At 31.3% G+C, this 24,543-nt stretch overlaps 1 long non-coding RNA gene across 1 annotated transcript; it reads left to right on the top strand.

Moving 5' to 3' along the window:
* The first annotated feature begins 11,660 nt into the window (after window positions 1-11,660).
* Window positions 11,661-14,273, top strand: LOC124900023. Its single transcript, XR_007057595.1, has 2 exons — window positions 11,661-12,523; window positions 12,737-14,273. It is a non-coding gene; the product is annotated as an uncharacterized LOC124900023 (long non-coding RNA).
* Window positions 14,274-24,543: the final 10,270 nt, after the last annotated feature.

Below are 24,543 nucleotides of genomic sequence, written 5' to 3'. Positions count from 1 at the left end.
TTTGAATGGGGCTCCAGTATCTATTATATCTGATAGAGATACACAATTCTCTTGACTATTTTGGAGGTATTTTCATATGGTTTTAGGTACCTAAGAAAACCTTAGCACTGCCTTCCATCCTCAAATAGACGGGAAAGGGGAGCATACCATTCATACTTTAGAAGATATGTTGAGGTCTTGCGAGATTGACTTTAAGGGTAGTTGGGTGGATCATTTGCCGCTAATAGAGTTTGCCTATAACAATAGCTACCACTGTAGCATCTAGATATCTCTTTTTGAGGCTCTATATAAGAGAAAGTGTAGGTAACTGATTGGTTGGTATGAGGTGGGTAAAACCAGTTTATTTGGACCTTACCTTATTTATCAAGCGATGGAGAAGGTGAAAGTCAGTAGAGAGCAACTTAAGATGGCTCAAAGTTGTATGAAGTCTTACGCCGATATTAGAAGAAGAAATTTAGAGTTTGAGGTTGATGATTGGGTATTTCTAAAGGTCTCCCCCATGAAGGGGGTAATGAGATTCAGCAAGAAAGAGAAACTTAGTCCTCATTATATAGGCCCTTATCATATTACAAAAAAGATTAGTGGAGTTTCTTATGAGCTAGATTTACCCACAATTTTAGCTTTTGTTCGTCCTGTATTTCATATATCAGTGCTAAAGAAATGTATTGGAGATCATTCGCTTGTGTTACCTGTGGAGGATACTGGTGTGAAGGATTCATTATTTTATGAAGAAGAAGCCGTAGCTATTTTAGATCACCAAGTTCAAAAGTTGAGAAGTAAGTAAATAGCTTTGATTAAAGTGTTGTTGAAGAATCATAAAGTAGAGGAAGCTACTTCGGAGTTGTAGAATGACATGCGTGCACGATATCTATCCCTCTTTGAATCCACAGATGATAATATGGAAGGTATTGATCTTATATTACTCTTTTGATTCTATGTAACGTTTGAAATCGTTCTTACTGTGTTTTGAGTCATCATTAGGGGATGAATGATCCAAAGGGGGGATAATGTAATACCCCTTGTTTTAACACTTGAGTAACACATTCAAATTGAGCCTTAGGACCCCTCATTTCGAGGGTAGACCATATTTAGATATTCTGGGTTATGTTGGGGTGTTTTCAGACATTGGAATTAGGTGTGCGTCGCTAAATAAACCCTCCGCTAAGGTCGTGCATTGTATGAAAAATGTCTATATCCACTGGATGGTCTTGCTGATTGGTGTATGTGGGCCACCCTCAGGTGTGCTTTTAGCGTGCGCCGCCCAACAAAAACCCAGTGCCAATAATTGCTTTGTTTTGCTTTGTTTTGATTAAATTTAAGGGCACCAATGTCTTTTCACCCTCCCAAAATGTTTCTAATCCTATATGGACTAAATTAAGGTCCTTAAACTTATCTTAACACTTACAAAATCCCTAAATAGTTTTCTCTTATGTACAAGAAGAGAAAACTAACTAGGATTTGAGGAATTAATCTTCATGGGTTAATTTTCTCAAAGTTTTCATCAATTCAAAGGTATGTGGGACTATCCTAAATCTCATGGGTGGAAAGTTATTGTTTTAAAAAAGTTTTAAAGGTATATAATTATGCATATGAAATGGGTTTTGAAATTATTGAAGAACATGCATTGAAAACCCTGTTTTACGCTGAAATCTTTTATAAATTATAGGGTGGTTCCCTAAACTTGTATTATTTTCATGTCTACCCGTGTTTTTATTTTGAGAAATTATATGAGACCAAGATTTGCGGAATTTCCTCTATTGTTAAGAAACCCATCATTTTTGCATATTGTGGGTTGATTATATGGATAATTAAAAGCTTGAGTTTGAAGGTTTTCTATCATTTACGAATCATACTATTTTTATGCCCAAATGAGAGGGTGTTTTTCCTAGTTAATAAATTCTCATTTTCCTAATAAAGAATTTTATGCGATTGAAGAAAGAAAATGACCACTGTATGTTAGACAATTGAAAAGAGAGTATTTTTGGCATACGTTTTCATGTGTTTTGAAATAAGAACTCTCATGTTATGTTAAATCTTTTTGGTGGTCAGTAACATGCTTTGAGTTAAGAAGGGCAATATATGATGTGTATGAAACAAGTGACTTGCAAGTCAGGGTATGACGATATTCTATTATGATGTACCCTTAAAAGAATAAGAAAAAAATTGTTTATAATCAGGAATTATGATCTTTAAGAGACTGAAATTTGGGCCTAAAGAGAGTTGGATGGTTACCCAAAGACGGCATGAGTTTAGATAGCTCATTTCTCGAAACCGTGTTATGCTGGCATGGGTTTATTTTTGCCTTGAAATAGGGATTGTACGCTAGTGATGACCCTATGGCATAGTAGAGAGCAGAGACTCCAGGCCTTGCGGTAAACTTGGGTTGGGGATTGGCCACTGCGTTAAGGGTGGATCCATATAGCCCATGGGATAACAGACTTGTAGGGTATACCTTCTAGCTCAGAATTAAGATAAAGAGTTGAGTCAATATTATACATAAATGGTTGAAGCTTTTCATATTATGCCCATGTATTTTCAACTACCTTATTCTAAATTTCTTTAATAAATGCTCACACTTATGTTGTATAAAAAGATATGTTATTTTTGAATTGTTCTGCATACCAATTCTTTCGAGTATGGACCACCTATACTTTAGGTTATGAGGCTCAATCCTGTGGTCCTGCTAACCATTAGATTATTTTCAAACATTCAGACTTAGTGAGCCTCCCTTACTTTAGAAGGCATCTTTCCCATGTGTTTGTTCCTTTTTTATTTATGGTTTGACCAGGTTCCTTGCCCTAGTTTAACAGACTAGTATGTTTAGCTAAATAGAGGCTTCGTAGAATATTTTAGATTGGATTTGGGTTTTCTTATGGTTTGTTGTTACGAAGTTTTAAGTTTGATTATGAGACTATCATGTTGTCAGTTTTTCTTCCGCACTTCCTTTTCATATAATTTATGCTTATGATTACATGCTAAGGGTCTCTCGAGCCTTCATGGTTTGGGATGCGCATCTCGGCTAGGGCCTCATTTTGGGTCGTGACATTCATGAAGTTAAAGTTCAAAATATGACCAACTAGGATTATTTTGAGTTTATGGTTTATAAATATATACAAACCAACAAAATAGATAAATAAATATACACATACCAACAAAATAAAAAAATAAATATACACATACCGACAAAATAAATAAATAAATATTTTAAATACATTTAACAAAAATATGAACTTACCTTATACTCAAAGAACTCGACTTAAACGTGTTCTTTTTTTTTTTGTCGTATTGCCAAACTTATCGTAGATCCTCTACATTTTTTTTGTTGTATTGCCCAACTTATCAGAGATCCTCTATATTTACTTTTTTGTCGTATTGCCGAACTTATCAGAGATCCTCTACTTTTATTTTTTCCATATTACTAAACTTATGAGAGATACTCTACATTTATTTTTACTTATCAGAGATCCTCTATATTTACCAATTTTGACAACATCAATATTTAAAAGAATCTACCCCCACAAGTGTCAATTAATGTAATATTTCACATACATTTGATTTTATATATATATTGCTTTTTTTAAATGATTCTTTTCAACTATAAAAGAAAATAATTTTCACTCAATTAGATTTTTTTCAGGTAAATGCAAAAAGAAAAGACATATTGTATATATGGAAAGGAATAAATAAAGTACTGTGATAGGACTCCGATATATCAATTACAAGATCATAGCCCCTGAAAAATAATTTTAACACATGAACATTTCTTTACTCAACTAAAATGGAGGTAATATAACTATTACTTTGATTCCAATATGCTAATTGAGAAGTAATGCTAATGCGAGAACATAGTCTATTACAGATTATGGATAAGAAAAAAGGGGACATAGTCTATTAATTTCGAGTATGTTATTGAATAGAATAGAACTTAGATATTGATCAAATTGATGGATATAGATGATTTCCAATTGTTTCAACAAATATTTCATTCGTACACAAAAATCTACAAAAGAAATAAATACATTTTAAAATGCATTTAATGCGTATGAATACCAAAGAAATAAGAAATTTACAAGTGCATTTAACATATATATGATATTATCTCACACACAAAGAACTTACCTTCAGCATGTTCTATATTTATGTTCATTCAAGAATATACGAGATAGTAGCTATGGTGATTAACGAGTGCCATATTTGAGGTCTCAAACAAAATAATGAATATATGTTAGCCAAAGGCTATAAAAGGGCTCAACGAAATTAAATAAGCAGTGAAAATAGTGGTAGTAATTAAAATTTAATCACTTAGACCATGAAAATTTTTCCTCCACAAGTAAAATTAAGAGCAGCATCTCAAACATAAACCATAGAAACACTCCAAAAGAACATTCAACATAAACTAGAGAACTCAAGCATAACTAAGGTCGATAAGTGATTTTTTTATTTCCACAAAAAATAGTCCAAGATTGAGCATCTCTCAACCCGAATATAATATGTTGTCAATAACGAAGTACTATTCCTATTCACAGTTCTTGCAGTCAGAGGTACGTCAAAAAAATTCCATTTTATTTGCAATTTTGTTATCATTGTTTAAATGAAAATTAATGATGAGTTTGCTATAATCTTATATACAACCTATATTATTAGTTCAAAAGTACAAGATTATCTATTTTCATTGATCAAACAAAATTAAGATGTAATAGAGAATACTTTTCACTTTTTTATTAGTTTAAAAAAATGATTGTAACACCCCGTACTTTTCCTAGTTCAAGTTAGCATTGGAAATGCCAAGAGTTGGATTCAAGAGAGAATGACTTTTCATACATGTAGAATTTTCCAGATTTAGACACTCCAATGTGTAGGAAATTGAATTTACTTTCCAATGATAAAAGATTCGCCTAAATCCAAAAATCGAGTAAGAAGTTATGGCTATTTTAAGTTTCAGTCGTAAAACACCATAATTTGGGCCCGTGGCGCATTGCGGAGAAGTGTAAGATCATAATTTTTAATTTTCAGTGACACTCCTCAGTTGTGGCACGTCGCGGAGAGATCTAAATACCCAATTGTCCCATTCAAGTGGCACTCCGCGATATTAGTGCATCGCGCCAAAGGACGAAATGGCAAACAAAAGGAAATCACAATGGTGGCACATCGCGGTGAATGCCAAGTTTCCACTCGTTCTTTTCTAGTGAGCCACCGCGATAGTGGCGCGTTGTAGTGGTCTAGCAAGTCAGAATTTTGGTTGCTTTTCCCTTTCCGTTTTAAAGTTAAAAGAGGGTATTTTGGTAAATACCCAAGACCCAATCCATCCAAAACATAGGATTTAACATATTCCAAAGCACTTTATGCTTATTTCATCCACTTTCTCTCAAAAGAAAAATCTTGGGTCATCAAAACTTCACTCCAAGAAAATTCAAATTTCTTCATTAATTCTCCAAGGTAATTCAAAATTGAGGATCCCCAATTCAAAAACTATAAGAATTCATCTCTAAAGCATCAATAGTGATCAAAGATTCAAGTTTTTCATCTAAGATCACCAATTAAAGTATATGGGGTTATGAACAAGGACAATCCTTTTGTCCTTGTGCCCAAAACTTATTTTAATTCTAATTTTACTTAATTTTATATGATTTTTCCATGAAATTCAAGTTAGGATTTATACCAATTATTCTTATTTACAAGCTCATTAGATTTCCAGTCATTTAGAAGTTGAATTACATGATTATCTTCCTATTTTCATGCATATTGCAGTAATTTCTAGATTTTTAATTAATTTATCAATGTTTGCATTATAAGGTATGAACATTACAATATTTTAATATTAGTTTTATACATGGTTCATTAAGCCCTAATTAAAGATTGTTATTTCGAGATTTGTTGAGCTATAAGCACCCTATGACTAGATTCCTCTCATTTTATTGAAAAAGATTTGACCTTTTGGTCTCAGAATAGAAATGAAAATCCATTTTACAGATTTAGATTACAGTCTTAGCTTCACAGATATAAAGTTGGTTTTGATTATAAACCATTATACTAGTTTAAAAGGTGGATCTCCATCAGAATGAGCATACATATTTAATGGAAGTAGTATTTAGCACCGAGATGGGTACATTACTATGGTTTCATATCCCAGAACTACATGCCAATGTATAATTCAGATTTGTTCCCACTTCTAAGTGGATGATAGATATGTGATTACTCAGATAGGTTTGGCAAGAGTATGACTCCTCTCCCCAACGTAAGGATTCCTCCTTACGGGGACGACTCCATGAATTCAAACATGGTTTATGTTGGTTAGAAGAATCTCCTATGCAAAATAAGTTTTCAGATTTCTAAAACTCTAAGATAAAGTGTTTTCTCTACGGCTTTAAATTTCTTGAATTTAGAACATTGCTTTACATAAGTCTTAAAATATAGACTTACAGATTTCACTTAGCCTATATGATTTGAAAATAAGAATAGATTACAGATTTTAGAACTAAGTGTTATAACTCACAAGATTTACGTTATATGCTTTTATATTCATGATTTACGATCTTTAGATCTCAGATTTACTCAAGCCTATGTGAGTCATTTACATTTAGCATGCATTATTTTACAAATTGTGATGACATTGCTTACTTATTTCATTCATCTCATATGCTCAGTATATTCCCAAAGTACTGATCCACATATACATCTATGTGCTACATTATCTCATAATGTAGGTTTAGATACTCAATCTCAGCAGCGTAAGTGACTTTTAAGCATCTCATCTGCATCTCTACAGTTGGTGAGCCCTCATAGTTTGAGGACTTAGCTATTCAGATTTCCAGTTTATTAGTAGATAACTTAGCTTATATTTCAGACAGTTTGAGTCATCTGGGGCCTTTCCCAGTGACTCTCTAGATTCAGTCAGTAGAGGCTTGTTAGACTACTAGATTCAATTTTAGATATTAGATGCAACATTAAGATTTTCAGTATTTTCTTTATTAGACTAATGAGATTAGTATCTTCAGATATACTCAGATAATTCAGACAGTTCTTTTTTGCATTCATTATGTTTTTTTATTCATATTTCCCCTATTTTGAAATTCAAATTTAGTAGAAGATAGTCAGGGTTAACTTAGGACTACTTGTAGTTCAGAGCACCTTATAGCATCCCGGGAATTAGATTTTAGGGCATTACAAACTTTGTACCAGAGCCTAAGTTTTCGAGAGTCCTAGGGAGTTAGAAAAGTCGTGTTATGTAGAGTCTTGATCATCAGTGTGAAGTGCACCATATCTATGAGCCAGAGGCTATGGTGCATTTTAGGAAATCATCTCTTCTTTCATGATCTATCATGTATTTAGTGTCTCTATCCTTTTCTAACTCATTCTTTCACATGATAGAAATTGCCCCTCATCGAGCTCACACATGCAAAAATGATAACCAGCTACCTCAGCCTGTAGATCTTTTGAACAAGAATGTGTCACATCCAGAGTTTCAAGGATCCTTTTAGAAACTAGCCCAAGCTGTAACAGTTAATGTTCAGGGAAATCTTTGATCTGCAGTCCCACTTCAGCAACATGGGGACTTAGTCGTAACTAAAATTGGAGATTTTATGAGAATGAATCTGCCAGAGTTCTTTATGCCGAGAGTAGGTGAGGACCTACAGTCTTAGGATGCGTTCTTAAACAAGTTCTTCCCACATGAGATGAGGGATGCTAAGAAAAATTTCTTCATAAACCTAAGTCAGGGCTCCATGACAGTGAAAGAGTATTTCCTTAAGATCAGTCAGTTGTCTAAGTATGCCCCTGATTAGATGGATGACCCTAGGTCAAGCATGAGTAAATTTGTGACTGGTGTGTCTTGGTTGGTAGTTAAGGAGTGTAGGACTGCTATGTTCATTGGTGACATGGATCTTTCTAGATTGATGATACATGCTCAGCAGATCAAGGTAAAGAAGTTGAAGGAGAGAGAAAGGGTAAATAAGAAGGATAGAATAAGGCAGTTTGATTATGGTCAGAATAGGTATGGAGGGAGAAATTGTTTGCAGTTTCATAATCATTCATCTATTCCTGCACCATCTTCAACTAGTGCTCCTATTCCCAGAGGTAGATAGGAATAGTGAGGTAAGTCTTCTATGTCCAAATCTCAAAATAGTGTAAGTGGGAAGCCCAATTATCCCCCATTACTAAGTGTGGTAAGAATTATGCAGGTCAATATTTATAGGGTCAGCAAGGTTGTTATGGCTGCGGCCAGATGGGTCACAAAATTAAAGAGTACCCACATGCTAGACAGGTAAATAGGGATATCGATCCCCAGACTTAGGCTACCAGTGCACCAACTCCTTTAGGTCTCCTAGTTCCTCCTCAGGGTGCATCATTTTGTACTGGTGGCGGTCAGTACCAAAATAGGTTCTATCTTTTAACATCCCACCAGGAGCAGGAAGATTCCCAAATGTTGTTACTGGTATACTTCGTGCCATTCATCTTGATATTTATGTGTTATTAGACCTTGGGTCGAGTTTCTCATATGTAACCCCATTAGTTGCAGTAAATTTTGAAGTAAATTTTAAAAAGATCCCTGAGCCTTTCCTGGTTCCTACTCCAGTAGGTGAGTCAGTTATTGCCAAACATATTTATAGAAAATATCCTATCCCTGTCCTTAGTAAAATCATGTTATTAGATTTAACAGAGTTATATATGGTTGACTTTGATCTTATTCTTGGTATGGATTGGCTCCATTTATGTTATGCATCTATAGATTGTCGTACCTGAGTGGTAAAGTTTAAGATTTCCTATGAGCCAGTCTTTGAGTGGTCAGGTAATTCTGTGTCTCCTAAAAGCCATTTCATATCTTACCTTAAAGACAAAAATTTGATTTCTAAAGGATGTATCTATCATCTAGTTTGAGTCAAAGACACTATGTCGGAGGCCTAAACAATTCATTCAGTCAGTGTAGTTAATGAGTTTCCTAAAGTGTTTTTAGAAGATCTCCCAGGAATACCTCCCGATCGAGAAATAGAATTCGGTATTGACCTTCTTCCAGATACTCAGCCTATTTTTATCCTTTCATAGCATATGTCTCCTGTAGAGCTTAAGAAATTGAAAGAGCAACTCAAATATCTTTTAGATAAAGGTTTCATAAGGCCTAGTGTTTCTCCATGGGGTGCTCCCATCCTATTCATAAGAAAGATGGTTCTTTACGAATGTGCATTGACTATCGTCAACTAAATAAGGTTACAGTCAAGAACAAATATCCTCTCCCTAGAATTGATGACTTATTTAATCAACTCTAAGGTGAAATTTTTTTCTCAAAGTAGACTTTAGGTCTGAGTATCATCAGCTTAAAGCAAGAGAATGTGATATTCCAAAGACAGCTTTCAGAACCCGTTATGGTTATTTTGAGTTTCTAGTCATTTCTTTCAGGCAAACCAATGCCCTAGCATCTTTCATGGACCTTATGAACCGCATGTTCAAATAGTATCTGGACATATTTGTCATACTCTTTATAGCTGGTATCCTTGTGTATTCCTTTAGTGAGGATGGCCATGTAGACCATCTCAGAATTATCTGCAAAATCTTAGAGATAATCAATTGTTTTCCAAATTCAGCAAGTGTGAATTTTGGCTAAGATCAGTAGCCTTACTCGGTCATATTTTCTCCATCGAAGGCATTAGAGGCGATTTCCAAAATACAAAAGAATTAAGAAATTAGCCTAGACCTATTTCTCCATCAGACATTAGAAGTTTCTTGGGTTTAACTGTCTATTACCACTGTTTTGTTAAAGGTTTCTCATCCATTATATCCCCAATTTCTAGACTAGCCCAAAAAAAAGTTTCCTATGGTCAGATTCCTGTGAGAAGAGTTTTCAAGAGTTTAAGACTCGACTCACTACAATCCCAGTCTTAGAGCTACCTAATGGTACAAATGGTTTTGTGGTGTATTGTAATGCCTCTAGTGTTGGTTTGGGTTATGTGTTGATGTAAAAAGTTAAGGTCATAGCCTATGCCTCTAGATAGTTAAAACCTCACGAAAAGAATTACCCAACCCATGATCTGGAGTTAGCAATTATTGTGTTTTCTTTGAAAATCTAGAGACACTATCTATAAGGTGTGCATGTTGATGTGTTCACAGACCACAAAATCTTGAAGTATGTGTTTACGCAGAGAAAGTTGAATCTTTGCCAGAGAAGGTGGTTAGGATTATTGAAAGATTATTACATAAGTGTGTTTTACCATCCAGGCAAGGCCAATGTAGTGGCAGACGCCCCTAGTAGATTATGTATAGGCAATGTTGCCCATGTGGAGAATGATAAGAAAAAGTTAGCTCGAGAAGTTCATCGTTTAGCTAGATTAGGTGTTAGGTTGGTTGATTCAGCTGAAGGGAATGTGGGTTCAGAGTAGTTCCGAATTTTCCCTGGTTTCAGAAGTGAAAGAGAAGCAAGATATGGATTCTAGTTTGATCAAACTAAAGGAGTTAGTTAAATACAAAAAGGTAGAGGTTTTCTCCCAAGGGGGAGATGGTGTGTTGAGATATCATAGTAGATTGTGTATGCTATGTGTTGATGATTTAAGACAGCGGAATATGGCAGAAGCACATGGTGCGCATTATTTTATTCATCCCAGTGCTACCAAGATGTACCGTGACTTGTGGGAAATCTATTGGTGGAATGATATAAAGAGAGATATAGCATAGTTCGTAGCTAAGTATAAAACTTATCAACAGGTTAAGGTAGACCACAAAAGACCTGGTAGTTTGTCGCAACAGTTTGGTATTCCCTCTTGGAAATAGAAAGAAGTGATAATGGATTTTATGACTAGTTTACCCCATTCTTGTCATCAACATGATTCGATTTGGGTTATTATAGAGAGATTAACAAAGTCAGCGTATTTCTTGCTAGTTCACACGTCTTACACAGCTGAGGATTATGCTAAGTTGTATATTCAAGAGTTATTCACCCTGCATGAAATTCCCATATCGATCATCTCAGATAGGGGTACTCAGTTCACTTCTCAGTTTTGGAGAGCCTTTCAGAAAGGTCTTGGTACCCAAGTTCATCTTAGTTCATATTTCATCCGCAGATAGATGGTCATGCAGAGAGGACTATTCAGACTTTAGAGGATATATTAAGAGCTTGTATACTTGATTTCGAAGGTAGTTGGGATGATCATTTGTCGTTGATTGGGTTCATTTATAATAACAGTTACCATTATAGCATACAGATGGCCCCATTTGAGGCTCTTTATGGAAGGAGATATAGATCACCCATAGGTTGGTTTGAAGTGGGTGAGGTCACTTTATTCAGGCTTGACATAGTGTTTAAAGCTATAGAGAAGGTTCAGTTGATTAGAGAAATATTGAAAACACCCCAGAGTCGTCAGAAATCATATGCAGATATGAGGAGAAAATACTTCGAGTTTGAGGTTGGTGATTTAGTCTATCTAAAGATTTCACCCATGAAAAGGATGAAGAGATTTGGCAAAAAGGGGAAACATAGTCCTCGGTATGTTGGCCCTTACATAATTTTAAGTCATGTTGAGAAAGTAGCTTATGAGTTTGAGTTGCCCACAGACTTGTAAGTCGTTCATCCGGTTTTCCACGTCTCTATGCTTAAGAAGTGCTTTAGTGACTCCACTATTGTAATTCCTTTAGAAAGCCCAGATATTCAGAACAGTCTCATTTTGAAGAGGTTCCAGTTGAGATTTTAGATCATCAGATGCGTAGACTAAGGAATAAATAATTTCCCTTGGTCAAAGTTCTTTGGCAGAATCAGTTAGTTTAGGGCGCTACTTGGTAAGAGAAGCAGATATGCGAGCCAAGTACCCTCAGATCTTCTTCGCAAACTCAGATTTAGCTGAAGGTAGCACTCTTCCTTAATCCAGTTCCTTACTAATCATAGATTCAGCTATGTAGTTTTCCTCATGTAAGTTTATGTACTCATAGAATTACTCAAAAGCTCAGAATGATTTAGATTCAGTTGTGCAATTTGTTTCAGTTGTGCATGCTATCATATATCCTCAGTATCCTTAGTCAAACTAGCCATATTCGAGGATGAATGATTCCAAGAGAGAGATATTGTAACACCCTGTACTTTTTCTAGTTCAAGTTAGTATTGGAAATGTAAAGAGTTAGCTTCCAGAGAGAATGACTTTTTATACATCTAGAATTTTCCGGATTTACACCCTCCAATGTGTAGAAAATTGAATTATCTTTCCAAAGATATAAGATTCTCCTAAATTTGATAATCGAGTAAGAAGTTATGTTTATTTTAAGTTTCAATCATAAAACACCGTGATTTGGGCCCGTGGCTCATCGCGGAGAAGTGTAAGATGACAATTGTCAATTTCCAGTAAGATTCCACGATTGTGGTAGATCGCAGAGAGGTCCAAATTTCCAATTGTCGAATTCTAGTGGCACTCCACGATATTGTCGCATCGCGCCAGAGGACAAAATAGCAATCAAAAGGGCACTGCAATGGTGGCGCGTCATGGTGAATTCCCAGTTCTCACTTGTCCTTTTCCAGTGATCCACTGCTATAGTGGTGCATCGCGGTGGCCTAGTAAGTCATTAGTTTGATCATTTTTCTAGTTCCGTTTAAAATTTTAAAGGGGTTATTTTTGTAAATCCCAAAGACCCAATCCATCCAAAACACAGGATTTAACATATTCCAAAGCACTTATGTTTATTTTATCCACTTTCTCTCAAAAGAAAAACTCTAGTTCATCAAAGTTTCTCTCCAAGAAAACTCAAATTTCTTCATTAATTCTCCAAGGTAATTCAATATTGAGGATCCCCAATTCAAAACTCTAAGAATTCATCTCCAAAGCATCAATAGAGATCCAAGATTCAAGCTTTTCATCTAAGATCATCAATTAAGGTATGTGGGGTTATGAACAAGGACAATCCTTTCGTCCTTATCTCCAAAACTTATTTTAATTTTAATTTTACTTAATTTTATATGATTTTCCTATAAAATTCAAGTTGGGGTTTATACCCATTATTCTTATTTACAAGCTCATGAGATATTCAGTGATTTAGAAGTTGCATTACAGTGATTATGTTCCTATTTTCATGCATATTGCAGTAATTTCAAGATTTTGAATTAAGTTATCAATTTTTACATTATCAAGCATGAACATTATAATATTTTAACATGAGTTTGATACATGGGTCACTAAGTGCTAATTAAAGATTGCTATTTCGAGATTTGTTGTACTATAAGCACCTTATGACTAGATTCTTCTCAGATTATAGATAAAGATTTAACCTTTTGGTCTTAGAATAGATATGAAAAATCCACGTTACAGATTCAGATTACAAACTTAGCTTCACAGATATATAGTTGGTTTTGATTATAAATCATTATACTATTTTAAAAAGGGGATCTTCATCAGAATGAGCATACAGATTTAATGGGAGTAGTATTTAGCACCGAGATGGGTACATTACTACGGTTTCATAACCCAGAACTATGTGCCAATGTAGGATTCATGATTTGTTCCCACTTCTATATGGGTGATAGATATGTGATCACTCAGATAGGTTATACTCCTTCGTATGAGTATGACTTCTCTCCCCAACGTGAGGATTCCTCCTTAGGGGGACAAGAACGTTGGACTCCAAGAATGATCACATGGTTTATGTCGGTTAGAAGAATCTCCCATGCAGAAAAAGTTTTCAGATTTCTAAAACCCTAAGATAAAGTGTTTTCTTTACGTCTTTAAAGTTCTGGAATTTAGAACATTGCTTTACATATGCCTTTAGATACAGACTTACAGATTTCACTTAGCCTATATGATTTGAGAATAAGAATAGATTACAGATTTCAGAACTAAGTGTTATGACTCACAAGATTTACGTTATATGCTTTTATATTCATGATTTATGATCTTTAGATTTCAAATTTAATCAAGCCTATGTGAGTCATTTACATTTAGCATGCATTATTTTACAAATTGTGATGACATTGCTTACTTATTGCATTCGCCCCCATATGCTTAGTACTTTCCCAAAGTACTGATCCACATACACGCCTATGTGCTACATTGTCTCATAATGTAGGTTCAGGTTCTCGGTCTTAGCAGTGTGAGTGACTTTCGAGCATCTCATCTGCATCTCTATAGTTGGTGAGCACTCTTAGTTCGAGGACTTAGCTATTCAAATTTCCAGTTTATTAGTAGATGACTTAGCATATATTTCAGATAGTTTGAGTCAACTGGGGCCTATCCCAGTGACTCTCTAAATTTAGTAAGTCGAGGCTTGTTGGACTACTAGATTTAATTTTAGATATTAGATGCAGCATTCAGATTTTCAGTATTTTCTTTATCAGAGTGATGACAATAGTATCTTCAGATATACTCAGATAATTCAAAGAGTTTTTTTTTTCTCATTCATACTTTTCCTATTTTGAGATTCAGATTTAGTAGAAGGCAGTCAGGGTTAGCTCAGGACTACTTGTAGTTTGGAGCACCATATGGCTTGCTGGGGATCAGATTTTGGGGCATTACAATGATACAAGAAAAGAGTTTGTTAAAAGAATTTAGTATTTTATAAAATGAACGTGCTTAAAACAAATATATGCTTATTAGAAAAGAATACTTTTTACTCAGTTAAGTAAGAATGAAAAAATTTATCAACCAAACTATTAATGAGAGATATTTTTGTTCAATTTCAAATAATTTAAAATGTATTTTTTATTATTTTGCATTATTTTTAAAATTACTATATACTTTTTTCTTTCCTTAATTTCTGCTTTATCTTTTTCTTTTTGGTTTCTCATTTGGTGTCTGGTATCCGCATCCGCATTTCTGTAAGACTAAATTCAAATTTTCACCCAAAAGTCCCACATAGGGGTAAACTGCTCCGCAATATAGGTGCCTCCGTACCCATGGGACTCGAACCCCAGACGTCTGATTAGGGATGAAGGAGTACGTACTACTACACTTCAATTTTTGTTGGTCAGTTCTACTCTATCACTATTCACTTATTTGGTGATTTAATTACATTGTGCAAAGTGTCAAAATGTGATACAGTGAAATAATCAAGTGATGAGTTGTATATTTAGAAAAATTTGACCAGGAGGAGTATTTTAAATTCATTAGATCATTGATATCTTTTTCACCCTTTTCAGCAAAATAAAATTATTTTATTTGAAAATTTGTATTTGGTCATGAAATTTTTTAGAATAGTTTGAAGTTGTACTTTGAATTTGAAAAATATTTCAAACCTTGTTTTTCACTCTAACTATATTTTTGTTTATCAATTTCACACCTAGGTTTTTTTTTTAATAAAGATATCCTCATTCAAATTATATCTCATGTTATTTTTAGGAAAATTAAATTTAAAAAATCAAATATTATTTGTAAAATCTATAACCAAACACAATTCCGCTAAATTCAACTTCAAAAATTTCAACTGAATTAAAATTATTTGTAATTTCATGTAGTAGCTCGTATATGATATCTAATCTATGACACTATTGACAATTTATTTTGAGATATTACCTCTTTGTAACAAATTTGATTATATGTTTGAGGTAAATTAATTAAGTCGAGTGATTTTGCTAGTTTCTCAGAAATCGAAGGTATAAAGCGTATTTTAAAAAACTACATTCAAATTTTAAACACTTTTTGTAAAAACAAAATATGATCAAATATAATTCTATCTCTAATTCTAAAAAATCCAAAATAAAGTGTGTTTTTTTAATTTTTATGGTCAAACGTGCACTTAATTAATTTCAAAAAGTAAACTTGAATTTAAAGGTGTACTACTAACACTTGAACTACAAATTGCAGGTTGGTGAAAATGTTCAACCTAGAAAGTGTATTTATTTGGAGGAAAATAAATGACATTCAAAAAAGAAAAAAAAAAAAAGAATAAATATTTAGAGATTATTTTTCAGGAGGTAATTTTTTTTTTTTTACAGTGGGTTTGTTTCTGTTACAACTTGCAAGGGAGTTTTTTATACTACTAGACAATATCATTTGGTCAAAATCAAACAATAACAGTAAATAGATGAAATTAAAGGATAGAAAAAGGAGTTAATACGCTTTAACATTAAATATATGTATATTCCATATTTCACTAATATATCTTGTGTTGTATACTTTGTTTTCTATTCCAATTCATATCAATCAATGCTTGAGTCATTTAACTTACAATAGATGAATCAAAAGGCCTATACAAATATCACTAATTTTATATATATATATATGTGTGAGAATCAATTTCAAATAAATTGAGGTCCACAATAGGAATTTTCGATATCATTGATGTGATTAGTCAAAATAAATTTTAATTGATGAATTTATTGCTTCAAAACTCCCTCATAAGTCAATGCAGGAAATAAAAAGTTACTACATAGCTTTTTTCAAAAACGTTGATTTGGAGAATCCTCCACACAACAATGTTGTTGTAGTTGTAGTTGTTGTTGATGATGATGGTGGTCAGGATCAACAGCATCAGCAAGTATAACAAAAAGATAATAGCCGTCCACGTTACCGTTGGGGAACTCCATAGACTCAAAACATACATCAATAATTAAATTTTTCTGTTTTTTTTTTTTTTCTAAAATTCATGATTAGTTTATATATGGAGTTATTTAAAAAAACTCATACAAATTTATGTTTGAATTTAGATTGGATTGGATTAAATGAATAAAATACAAAAATACAAAGAACTAAAATAAATTATTTCTGAAAAACGTAAAAAATTAAAAATGAGAATAGAAAAACTACATTATAATATATTTGCCGGAGTTAGTGAAAACTCAATAAATACACAAAAAGATGAAATATCAAAATTAGAATCACAAATAGATAGTTTAGAATATATATATATATATCAACATGAACTATTCACAATAAAATGAACAAAGAAGATTTATAATAGATGAAAAAATATATGAAAATCACGAAGGATTAAAAATAAAAATAGTATTTTCTAATCTAGGAAGAAGATATAAGAAAATTGGTGAACATTTATATTTAATGTTAGAAAAAAGAAGAATTAAAATTAGAAGATAAATTGACAGCTATGGTAAGAATAGAAAGAGAAAATGAAGAAATAGATAGGAAAAAGGAAATAGAAAAAATAAAACAACAAACTACAGAAGAAATACGAAAAATAGAAGAAACTAAAAATAGTAGGATTGCTGAATTAGAAAAATAACTACAAATGTTAAAAGATTTGTATGAAGAAAGACAAAAAGAAAAGGAAGAAAAAGATAAAGAACAAAAATTACTAAACAAGATAAATCAATTTAAAGAAAAATTAGAAATAAACAATAAAGAAATAAAAAACAAAGAATTAGAAATAAATAATATAGATGTTGAAGAGACAGATAATTATGATTCAGAAGATAGTGAAACATATACAGAAATATTAACAAATACAAAATATTTAGAAATCAATGGAAACCAAGAAGTAATTAATGAAGAAAACTTAGAAAATATCAACACAGAAATAAATACTCTTGATAAAAAAAGAAGATAAAAATATAATACCTAGAACATCAGAAATAAGAAAACCTACATATTATAAGAATAACTTTAAAAGATATAATCTAAAGAATGAATATGGCAAATGGACACCAAAACAAATAGTTAATAAAAATTATAACTTTTTTGACTTAGACTGTGTAATAGATACAGAAAAAATAATACAATTATGGATAGGATATATGACAAAACAATTATTAGATAATAATATAAACATAACAGATGCACCAGAATATATAGAAAGAACAATAATAGGAACAGTGAAATTATGATTTTCAAATTTAACTGAAAATAGCAAGAAGGTATTAAGAACTAACAAACCTACAGAAGGAACATCATCAACAATAACTAAACTAACACCTATAGAATTATTAAAAAAATATGAAACAGCTATAAAAAATAAATTTGGTAGTATGACAACAATAGGAGAAGAACAAGATGAAGAAAAAGATACAAGTAGGAATTTAATGTTAAAATTAGCAATATGTAATATGTGTTATATAGATGAATATACTTGCGCATTTAAAGAATATTATTATAAAGGAGCATATAATATAGAAGAAAGTAAAGAAATAAGAAAATTATATTTTAATAAATTACCCGAACCATTTAGTTCAAAGATAATAAAGAGTTGGGAAGAAACAAATATAGTAGATACTCTAGGATCAAGAATAAAATTTTTACAACAATGGTATAGAAATTTATGTGAAAAATATAGCGAAAAATTAAAAATGGAAAAAATATTGATAAGAAATTTAGCATGTTGCAAAAATAAAATAGCACCTCAATTCGGATGTGAAGAAACATATTATAAGAAAAGAAAAAGACATAAGAAATATAAGAAATATAAAAAATCAAAATATAAATACAAGAAACCAAGAAAAAGATATTATGTAAAAAATTATAAATACAAAAGACCATATAGAAAAAAGAAATCTATAAAAGAATGTACTTGTTATAATTGTGAAAAATTAGGACATTTAGCTAGAGATTGTAAATTACCTAAAAATCCAAAAAATAAACAAATATCATAAATAAAAATAGAAAATACAGAATATATGCAGATAGATTATATAGATTATGAATTAGAAAGTGACGATAGCATATATGAAATTTCAGAAAATGAAACAGATAATGAAATATATAGTGAAATAGATGAATCAAATAACTGAAGAAGATATAAAAATAATAACAAAGGAAGAATATTTAAATGATGAAGGAACAGACCAAAAAATAATATTTGACAGTAACATATTTGATGAAATAAAAGGAAAAGAATTAGACTTAAGCGTAAAACAAATATTTAAAATACCAACAATAAAAAATATGTTTACTAGGAAAAAAGAAGAATATTATATAGTATGCCCAAAGGAACATGTAATAGACTGTATATATGCAAAAGGTAAAGCTAGTATAACAAAAAGAACAATTAATAAAGAGATAAATGATATAAAAAGTAGAGACCCAATAAAATATGTACACCTTGGAGGTACAGAGATATTAATACAAACATGTTTTAGAGAAGGAATAGATACACCAATAGAAGTATATTTAGCAGATGATAGAATTATAAAACCTAAAGAAAAAAGCATAATAACTGCTATAAAAGGAAACTTAATATACCAAAAATTTTAATTTATAATAAGTGCAAAGTATTCAGTAGCGGTAACAGATAAAAATATAGATAAATCATTAGTATTATATTGGAAAATATCAGGAATAAAATTAACCCCAGGAAGTAAAATATTTACAGCAAGATGCAAAAATTTATATGTATTAACAACAAAACATAAAATAACAGGAAAAAATAAGATTAACAAAATACGAATAGAAAGTCCATTCGAACAAATTGTAAAAATAATAGATTATAATGATTATAGCTATAGGGACATAGATATAGAAGAAAATTTAGAAATAATAAATGATAGAATAAGTACAACGAAAAGAATAGCTGATGAAAAACTAGAATCATCAAGCTCATCAAAAAGAACAAGTTATGAAATAAATTCAACAAATAATTTAAACCAATATTACATAACAGGAAAGGTAAATGAAAAAGAATATTTAATACTCTTAAATATAGGACAAGAAGAAAATTATATAGCAAAATATCTAGCAAAAAATGAAGAAATAAAAACTGATAATGATATATGCTTAGATCTACCAAGAAGTTTAATAAATAGTAAAAATATAGCAGAAAAAGAAATAATAACAGGAATGAGAAAAATAAAAATAGAATTTGAAGTAAAGGAAGAAATGCAAAAAGCAGACATAATATTAGGAATAAAATGGCTAGAACAAGTAAAACCATATAATATAGAACATACACAATTAACCTTAACATATAACAGAGAGAAATTATTCTTAAAAAGAGCCTTAACATAAAATGAAAATATATGTATTAATGAAGATAGTAGTAGAAGGATAGTATAGTAGATATTATACGCCTATGATAGATACAGGAGCAGAAGCTAATTTATGTATATATAATTGTTTGCCAGAAAGCAAATGGGATAAACTAAAAACACCAATAATAGTTAAAGGATTTAATAATGAAGGAAGCTTAATTACTTATAAAGCTAGGAATGTAAAAATACAAGTATGGGATAAGATATTAACAATAGAAGAAATTTATAATTATCAACTAACATCAAAAGATATACTTTTAGGAATGCCGTTTTTAGATAAATTATACCCACATATAATAACTAGAACAGATTGGTGGTTTACAACACCATGTAAACAGAAAGTAAGAGCAAAAAGAGTTAATAATAAAATAAGAAAGAAAACTGATTGGATAAAGGAAGCGAAAAAATTACACAAAAGTTAGAAAATATAAAAAATACTAAAGATACAATAGATCTAGTTGTATTCTCGATAAATAAAACAGAAATAACTATATTTTCAATAAATAAGATAGAAATAATTAAGAAAAAATTAGAACAATTATATAGTAAAGATCCATTAAAAGGATGGGAAAAACATAAAACTACTATAAAAATTGAATTAATAGATAAAAATAGCATAATAACCCAGAAACTATTAACATATAATTTTGACGATTTAAAAGAATTTAAAATGCATATAGATGAATTATTAGAAAAATAATATATACAAAAAAGTAACAGTAAACATAATAGTCCAACATTTATAGTAAATAAGCATAGTGAACAAAAAAGAGAAAAAAGTAGAATGGTTATTGACTATAGAAATTTAAATGCAAAGACTATGGCATATAATTATCCAATACCAAATAAGATATTAAAAATAAGACAAATACAGGGATATAATTATTTTAGTAAATTCGATTGTAAATCAGGATTTTACCATTTAAATTTAGAAGAAGAATCTAAAGAATTAACCGCATTTACGGTACCACAAAGATTTTATGAATGGAACGTATTACCATTTGGATATAAAAATGCACCAGGTAGATATCAACATTTTATGGATAGTTATTTTAAACAATTATCTAATTGTATAGTATACATAGATGATATATTATTATATACAAAAACTAAAGAAGAACATTTAAAATTATTAGGGCAATTTACAGATATAATAGAAAAATCAGGAATAAGTCTAAGTGAAAAGAAAGCTGAAATTATGAAAAATCAGATAGAATTTTTAGGAATACAAATAGATAAGAGTGGATTAAAAATGCAACAGCATATAGTACAAAAAATAATAAATTCGAAATAAGAATTAGATACAAAAAAGATATTACAATCATTTTTAGGATTAGTAAACCAAGTAAGGGAATATATTCCAAAATTAGCAGAAACTTTAAAACCACTACAGAAAAAATTAAAAAAGGATGTAGAATATAACTATAATGAAGAAGATAAAAAACAAGTTCAGAAAATAAAATTACTTTGTAAAGAATTACCAAAACTACAATTTTCAGATGAAAATAGAAAACTTATATATATAGTAGAAGCAGATGCTAGTGAATGTAGTTATGCAGAAGTACTTAAATACCGATATGAAGTAGAAAAATTATAACACCATTGTAGATACTACTCAGGTACGTTCAATGAAATATAAATAAAATGGGAAATAAATAGGAAAGAATTGTGTTCATTATATAAATGTTTGTTAGCATTTGAGCCATATATTGTATATAACAAGTTTATTGTACGAACATATAATACACAGGTACGCTGGTGGTTAAGAAAGAAAATACAAAATTCAGTTACAACAAAAGAGATTTGGAGACTAGTCTTGAATATATTAAATTTCACATTTATAATTGAAGTAATTAGTACTAACAAAAATGTCATTGCAGATTACATATCAAGACAAAGCTACACAGACTGATATAATAGAAGAGGATACTCTAGAAAAAATATTCAACACCCTAACTACGCTTTCAATGAAAGTGGACAGTATGGGTAATGAAATAGAAAAGCTAAAGACTAATAAAGTTAAACTGAAGTCTATAGCTACAAATCAGCTAACTCAGCAGTGTGCAGAGCTATGTCAATCGGAAGACATTAAAGTTCCACTGCTAGAAGGAGACGATGGGACACTCCATAAAACCCATAACGTTTATCAATCTAATTCTGCAGGTACAAGCAAAGGAATTAGAAAAAACACAAATATGAACCTAAACAAGCTATTTGATAAACCATATATACCAAATACATCAAAAGATCCCACGTTTATACCCCCACAAATTACCACATATCGAGATAGTTTAAACCAAGACAAAAAGACTTACAACTACACAGCCCGGACATATATAGCAAATATCTACAATGTACAAACCTTTTTAAATACTAACCCCAGAGCTATAAACATTCAAGAACCAGATACAAACTATATAACCCAAAGATTGACCGGATATAATAAGCTAATTGCTTTACCTAAAACCAAACCAAGTCTAGTTAAAACTTGCTATGAATATGGACTACTTAGTACTGTATATACCTTTGACGGAAATGAGATATCCACTATACCGAAAATATATGAAGCATTTTGTATTTTTAAAAGAATAACCAAAGGTACCCTATTTTTTGTAAAAATTTACACGGCACCAGCAGAGATATTATATGATGAAGTTAAAAAACCCATACAAGTTGTAAAGATAGGAATGACACGAGACATGATTATACCAAAAGATATTATTCTACAACCAGAAATACCTAGAATTGAGATACCAAAATTTTATGCGAATAAGAGGATTATCGGACTATCTACAATTTTGCAAGAGCTAGCGAACACATACTGCAACCAAAATCTCATATGGAGTTATTATTCAAGAAATCATGTACTAATATATTCAAATTCAAAGGAATTACGAGAAACAGATATGGAAACTATTAGGCAATGGATTCTGACGTAACTCAAACCAGAGACAGAACCTATCGCCAGAGCTATCAGAGAAAAATTTATTTCAGAAGAATTATTAACCAGATATTGCAAGACAATTGAACATAAATATCCAGATCATAAATGTTCAAAATGTAATGGAGGAGATAATGATATCCCAGAAGTTCAGCTAGAATAGAAGAAAAATCAACCAAATAGATAAGAATGCCAGCTAGAAGATACAAGATAGAAACAATAATAGAGATATGAAAAAGCAGCAGATACGAAAATGAGAAGATATCAATGGAGTAATAATAGAAGATAAGCTATTAAATTGTGAAAGCGACATGTAAACTTTCACAATTTACTTTACGTAAAAATATTGAAAACTTTTGTATAGGCTAAACTTTTAGGCTTTAGGCTTTTTGACTATTATTCTAGGCATTAATAATTTTTGTCTTATTAGGAGACTTTTTCGTAGACTAATTTTAGAAACGTGAATACTCTTGTAAAGATTCAGTCTATAAATAAGATGAACCAAAGGCATTGCAAGGCAAACCTTCATGTACATAGCCATCATAAAACAGTTTTGAAAACCCCTAATCCTCTTTATTCACAAGAATAAGATTAGGATTTCCTCTTAAGATCCTCTTCCAAGAACTTCAAAACTCCATTACTCCTTCTTCATTATAAGTAAGAATCTAAGATTTCTAATCCAAGAAGTTCAAGAACGTTCCCAAGAACATCAAATTCAAGTTATCCTCTTCAAGAAAGAAACCAAGAATTTAGCATCACAATTCAAGAATCTCAAGAAATTATCCAAGATCATCTCCTAGGGTTTCAAAGTCAAATTCTCTACATCCAACCAAGTCTATTAAGGTATGTGGGTTATGAAAAAGGATACTTCTTTCATCCTTGTGCCCAAAACTTGATTTTTATTTAATATTTCATAATTTTCAATTAAGGTTCGTAACCAAAGGATCTCGTTTTCAGTTTATAGATTTATAAAGTGACTGAAGTATGAAAGTGCATAGTTTTCTTGATTTAAAGAATTCTCTTTCATGATTTGAATATTATGAGCATAATTTGAGACGTTCATTTAAAGATTTCCAATCGATCTTGAAGCATGATATTATGATTCTTGATTTCATTATCTTGATATTGTTGAAGCATTTTTAAGAAGTATATTGATCATGATGTTTTCCTATGAATTTGAATGAGATTTAAAGCATGGGATTTAAGCCCTAAGATTGAGTACTGATATTTCAAGAAGATTATGATTTTTAGCCTCTTTGATGATTGTTTAATAATATTTAAGAAAGAAATTTGATCTTTTGATCCTAAGCTTAGATAAGGAATCCAAATTGTTCATACAGTTTTAGATTTAACGAAAGAGAAGCATAACTGATTTTCATTATACACCCTTGTACTATTTTAAAGTGAATTTTCGACCGAATTAGCATATAAGTAAGGAAATAGTATTTAGCACCAAGAGGAAAGTGTGAGATTAGCATTTCCTATCTTCCACAGAACTACTCACCCAACGTAGGTACATATTCAGATTATTCTCAATTCTATATGGATGACAAATATAGATGTGATAACATAGCTTAAGTTATACTTCTTGGCAAGAGTGTGACACCTCTCCCCAACATGAGGTTTTATCCTTAGTGGAATAAGACGTTGGACTCTCCCCAACTTGGGTAAGACGTTAGACTCCATGATAGCTCACATGGTTTATGTCAGTTATAAGAACCCCCTATTAGAA

Source organism: Capsicum annuum, chromosome 7, assembly GCF_002878395.1.
Source record: "Capsicum annuum cultivar UCD-10X-F1 chromosome 7, UCD10Xv1.1, whole genome shotgun sequence".
NCBI lineage: Eukaryota > Viridiplantae > Streptophyta > Magnoliopsida > Solanales > Solanaceae > Capsicum > Capsicum annuum.
The sequence above is the reverse complement of the archived record's forward strand: the minus strand, read 5'-3'. Positions and strand labels throughout refer to the sequence as shown.